This window comes from Mus musculus, chromosome 3 (assembly GCF_000001635.26).
Source record: "Mus musculus strain C57BL/6J chromosome 3, GRCm38.p6 C57BL/6J".
NCBI classification, from domain to species: Eukaryota; Metazoa; Chordata; class Mammalia; order Rodentia; family Muridae; genus Mus; species Mus musculus.
Window position 1 is genome coordinate 98,179,941 of NC_000069.6, and position 6,350 is coordinate 98,186,290.

Consider the following 6,350-nt stretch of genomic DNA (forward strand, 5'->3'; position numbering starts at 1 on the left):
ACGAAGACTAGCAAAGCGTAGCAAGGTGAACCAATGCCACAGCATTCATTGTCCAGTGTCCGCTGGGTTATACTTGTATCCTTTCCAAATATCACATGTCCTCTCAAGCATCCACTCTAGCCACACCTCATGTGCCTCCCCCTGACCCCTAGCAGCTTCCTGAAAAACACCACCTGTCTGCTCTCAGCAAAGCATCCTCTCATAAGACAGTTTCCAGAAACATCACACAACTGAGTCTAAAGTAACCAGAGATTTCCACTTCAATTCTGTCTTGGGTATGATGTGGAAGAGGCACCGAGACTTTTATGTGGTGGGACTCAGCGAGAGTCATCAAAGGCCCTTCTTTGTACACTGGCTTCCTGTTTCAGGGTCTACTGTTTCTTGTTTCTTTACCCTTCCTGGGTGATGCCATCTGCTGTGTGGTTCAGTCAAGGGGTCCCTCACTGGAGCGTTTTCATGCTGTTTGGCTTTCCATCCTCTCAAATTGTGAGGTAAACAAACCTCCTATCTTTGTAAGGTCCCAGCTTTGGTTATTTTGCTATAGCAATGTAAACTAGATTAATTCAACAACCACCTAGCTAATTTTTAACCTGGTAATTGAATTTTTCAGCACAGTAATTTAAACCTCTTTCCTTTGTTCATAATATTTACCCTGGCCTGTGTCCATACATTAGTTGGCTTTCTATTGCGATGAAATGCTTGATACAGTTTAGAGAAATAGATCATTTACTTTATGTTTCTGCAAGTTCCAGTCTGTGATGAAGAAGCCCCTTCATTTTGGGTCTCCTGTGAGGGTACCAGACAGCATCACTAGGGACCAATATTAGAGCAAAGGTAGTGCTGAGACTCTTCCAAAGCATAGACAGAGTAAGTCCTTCTTGCAAAGAGTTTCCAGTTCGCTGTTTGGCATGCCGAACTGCTGCAAAATAAGACCATTCTCGGTGGTCTGACTGTGAGCAAGGATGGGCCCATCACTTGATTGGTGAGCCTAGTGGCTGCTGGCGTGTTAACAATAGGTGGCGCCCTATGCCTAGATTTGCATTCATTCTGCAGCAGACAGCCTTGCCAAACAGGCTTTTGGTAGGTAGGCAGAGTACTGGTGACTGCGGATGAATGCAGTTCCCCTTCCCAGACCCTGCAGTTGCTCACTACTTTGTGAGCAACTCATGATAAACTCGTTTACTCATCTAGCTGGGATTTTGGCAGTCATATTTTAAGGCCTGGGTGCTGTTACAACAAGACCCCTTTATCCAGGAAACTGACTCTGTAGCAACCCACCTCACACCATGAACTGCAGGCTCCACAGGATCAGCAGCAGGATCCCTTAAAGGCACAGCTTCCCATGGCAAAGGACCTTTCAGTAGGTCTGGCTACCATCCCTTCTACACAAGGACCAAGCCTTCTACACAGACTTTGGGAGTCACTATGTGTATTTAAAGAAGAAACAAAACAAAACAAAACAAAACAAAACAAAACAAAACAAAACAAAACAAAACTGTGTTCTCATTTGGTTTGCAGGCCATTTTTCTAATTGCATTTAGGTTTCTGTGCAGTCCTTTAGCTTACTGGCATCTACAGTAATCCAGGGATCTGGGTCTCTTCAGGGTTGGTTTCCCACAGCTTGATTTTGGTCCTCTGAATGGAGGCATTTCTTCCTGTTTCTTTATGTGTCTTATGGTCTCATCATTGAAAACTGGGCATTAGGATAAAGAGCCACCTGTCCTGTGTTTGGGAACTGGCTCCCTGAAAGGACAGAACTTGATTCAACTAGCCTGCTCTAAAATCTCATAGTCCTCTCAAAACATTTCTGGGAGTGAGCAATTTGTGTGTGTGTGTGTGTGTGTGTGTGTGTGTGTTCAAGACAGAATTTCTCTGTGTAACAGAGCCCTGGCTGTCCTTTGTAGACCAGGCTGGTCTCAAACTCACAGAGATCCCCCTGCTTCTGCATTCCAAGTGCTGGGATTAAAGGACGGTACCACCACACCCACCTTAGCATTTTTTTTTTTTCTGAAAAGAGCATTTAAAGTATCTTCACTTTCCTCAGAGCCTCAACTTTGCTGCTTCTGTTATCACAGACAAGGAGGCACTTCCATAGTGATAATGGTAATAATAATAATAATGTGTGGGGCACCAAGAATAGATTTTGTGATGACATCAGATATCTCTCTTCTGATATCAGAAACACTGAATACTGAAGTCATTACATGGAACTTTCTCATAGAACAGCAGTTGTCTCTCACAGGTTTGTCCTCAAAAGATTATTCCTTGTGTGATGTTAACCTAAACATAGGCCACGTAGACATGTGAAGTTTCTCTTTCTGTAAAAAGGACTATACATGGGTGAAGGGCTGGGTAGAAGTGGTATTATGCTCTGAAATAATTTTCAATAGGAAGTTAAAATCTCTAGTTTATCTCTATGTTTTAAAGACTCTGAAGTTTTTATTACCATACAGATGTCACCCATAATTTGAAATGGACTCGAGACATTAGTATTAGATAAATTCTTAAAGGTTTGATAAAAGTAACTTTTATTTGCCAGATGGAATTGTCACATCAGAAACTCACTACTGAATAAACTCACCCTTTCTGCTCTTTTAGAACTCTGGCTGGCTGGTTCAATTCAGATGTTCTGGCCCAAACTAACTCTGGTGATCTGTTCTAATCTTCTGGCTCATTCTCTTTCTCTGGCTCATTCTGTGTTCACCTGTTAGCTTGTCTCTGTAAAACAAACTCTCTCTCACTGCCCCCTCCTCACTGCTCTCTTAAGTAGTCTCTCTTTCCTGTCTGTTCTCATGAGAGTTGGGCATATTTTCTTTCTGATTCATTCTGTGAAATCTTTCTCTGATTTGTCACTTTGTCTGCCCCTCAACTAGATATTACTTTCAAACATGGCTGCTTTATTCTATAAACTAACTTTACCTTCATTGTTAGGGATTATGTAACAAGGGCATGTCTGTATTCTAGCCAGATCACCTTATAATGCAGAGTGTGTCTGCATTCTGGTCAGATTCCATAGACCTAGAAGGTCTTTGGGTGTAATCTCTTCCCAGAGCAGCCATATTGTTGGATTAAAAATCTTCAATAGAGAAGTACAGAGAATGTATGAAAAAAACAGTCAAAATTATCTTCAAAGTTTCAAAATAGAACTAAGTAGAATGAAAGACATTTTCTGATGTAAACAGTGATGGAGAGGAAACTAGTTCAAGGAAATCAAACACTTTAGGTTCAGGCTCAGACATGGCCTGCACATTTGTGTAAGAATTCGGTTCTGGAAATCAGGAAGTTTATCAGTGAGTATACAGGAATCTGAATATAAGATATTCTCAGCACAGATTCTACTCCAAAGGCAGTGTGGTATCCTGAATCAGTCCTTATGTATCATCCACTGGTTCATATTGATTAGTTTCCTTATACCATCTATTGATTCAGATTGATCTACTTTTCTATGCTTCGTTTTCTCTATCTATAAAAATACTTGTTTTAATTGTGTGTGTGTGTGTGTGTGAGTGTGTGTGTGATGTTACCGATGGTTGTCCTCAGAGATCAGCAGAAACCTTTGGATCCTCTGGAAACTGTTTACAGACAGTTGTGAGCTGCCTAAAGTGGGTGCTGGGAACTGAATTCAGGTCCTCTGGAAGAGCAGAAAGCTCTCTTAATTACTGAGCCATCTCTTCAGCCTAACACTTCTTGTCTCACAGGATTTTTGTGAGAAGCAAATGATTTACAACAATGCCAGGTATAAAATTCTTCAGAGCTTCATAGATTTGAGGGGTTATGATGCAAACATTTTTTGCTAGGCAGCAGTGGGAATCAAAGCCCTGAATCAGGGTTCTGATCATGTTTGTTAAGGTTCTGAAAAGTCTTTTGGCCCTAAAATGATCCCTGGACCCAGAGATCCTAACACTGCCTCCCCAGAATTTGAACAAGAAACTTGTGTAGACAGCTTGGCATTAGTCTGACCATTTCTGAACCACCAACACAAATGGGCAGAAGTGACCATCAGAAGGATACAGCTGCTGAGAGAGCCTTTGCCTGAGGCTGTGGAAGAGAGGACCTGGAAAGCCTGGTTTGAGTATGCATACACACAGTTATTAGAGTATATTCATGTATTGTTGTATGTATGCCTGGCTGGCCTGGTACTTGCTATATCATCCAGGCTGGCTAAGAACTATGGCAACCCTCCTGCCCACTAAATTCTGACAGAGAAATGACAGATGGAGTTATAAACAGTATTTTTGTCTCTTTTAGCAATAAGTTCAACTATATTCATTGATCAATTAGCACACTAGCAATCTTATTAATGAAACATCTTGCATTTTTGTGATTTTATGTTTCTGTTCTGTGTCATAAGGCTTGTACGAGGTTTCTAGCAATGACTACTGGGTAGTGCCTGCAGCCCGAGCCAGGCAGATCTCTCTTGACAGGAAATTAATACTTTGAACCATAAAGATCCCCCTCCCCCAATTAAATACCCAAATCCAAACCATCCAGTCGGTATGTAGACTGATGAATTGAAAACGCTATTCCCACAGGAATAAATACAAACACTCAACCAATATTTTTTTTAAGGTACTCAGTGCCTTTAGTCACCAGGAGGGAGGGAAAAAAAAACCCTTTAAAACTGCTTCAACACTCCATCTCATCCTGGTCAGAATGGCTGACATCAAGACAATCAGTGACAACAAAGGCCAGCAATGATGAGGGGCAAGACCTTCAGTCACTGCCAGAAATTAAAGCAGTGCAGCCACTGTGCAACTCCATGTGTATGTTCTTAAAAACCCCCAAAAGCTAACTACCACCTGACCCCACTAGACTTCTCCCAAGAATACTCCCAAAGGCTCCTAAGCACGTGTTCTAAAGAGATACCTATGCATTGGCTTGTATTAATACACTGTTCACAGTGGCCAAGACATGGAACCAACCCGGAGGTGGGTCAAGAGAAGGATGGAGAGAGGAAGCAGGACACAGGTTCATGTGCACACTGAAATCACAGCATTCACGGGAAAATGGACGGAACCTGAAAAATAAGCAAAACGAAGCCAGACATAAAAAGACACATATTGCCTGTTTCCTCTTCTATGCCATCAGCTAATGTGATGCAGTCAGAGGTTCCTGCCCAAACATTGTGACATGTTATCCCCAGATTCCCTGACTTGTGGCTGTCTCTTGATTTCAGGTCTCCAAAAAAATTCAGTCTCAAACAATAGCCCCCACCTCAAGGTGGCTGGCTGTAGCATTCTGACATGTGAGAGAGCCTGCAGTATTGGGAGGAGTAACTGTCATTGAGTCCCCACACTCGATTTAAGTGTGCCACAACTGGGAGCTTGTCCTTTGGGGTTAGGTTTGTTTAACCAACGCCATCTGGCTTAGCTCACGGCTATGGCTTCGCCTCTCTGGCCTGGAAGCCATGGTTGGAGACGGTTTTCCAGGTCTCACTGTATAGCTTCTCTGTTGTGCTCCTCTGGTTCCCTGTCAACGGCCATGTGGCACCTGCTACTCCTCCTCTGTTACTCTCTTAGAAATAGAATTTCAATTCCTCTCTCTCTGTGCGCGCGCGCACACACACACACACACACACACACACACACACACACACACACTGTGCTGAGGATCAAAGCACCTCTAAGCAAATGTTCTTGCACTGAACTACACCCCCACTCTCTTAGAAATAAACTGTCTTTTGTTCCCCTCTTTCCCATCACAAAGGCAACTTTTAATCTCAGAAGCCCTGTTATTTGCACTGCTACCCTGTTCTCCCTGTGATATTAGAGAATACAGGGCCTTTTTAAGTGCTTCCCTTCTGGCTTATATTTGATTTTCTCTAATTTTAATGTACTTTAAAAATAACTTTTTGGTAAGCATACAAATAAATACTGTTTTATTTTTTTCTCTGCCTCCCTCCCTCTCTTGATGCCTCCATCCCTCCCCCTCCATTCATGACAGCTAGACTTTGTCACTTTCTCTTGTCCTCCGTTCCTCTCCTTTAGACCTCTTTCTTCCCCTTTATAAGTGCCTTTCTATTTCTTCTATTTTTGTATCCTGCATACATTTGTACCTCCAGAGACCCTAGCTGCATATATTAAAACAAACAAACAAACAAACAAACACAACACAGCAAACAAACAAACAAAACCCCTAAGATCTAGGGCTGGAGAGATAGCTCAGCAGTTAAGAGCATTCACTAACTTGCAGAGGACCCAAATTCAGTTCCTGGCACTCTTATAGTAGCTCATAACCATCTGTAACTCCAGCTTCAGAGAAACCAATGCCCTCTTCGGACTATTGCAGGCACTATACAGGGTGCCCATATGTACATGCAAAGAAAATACTCATATACATAAAATACAATT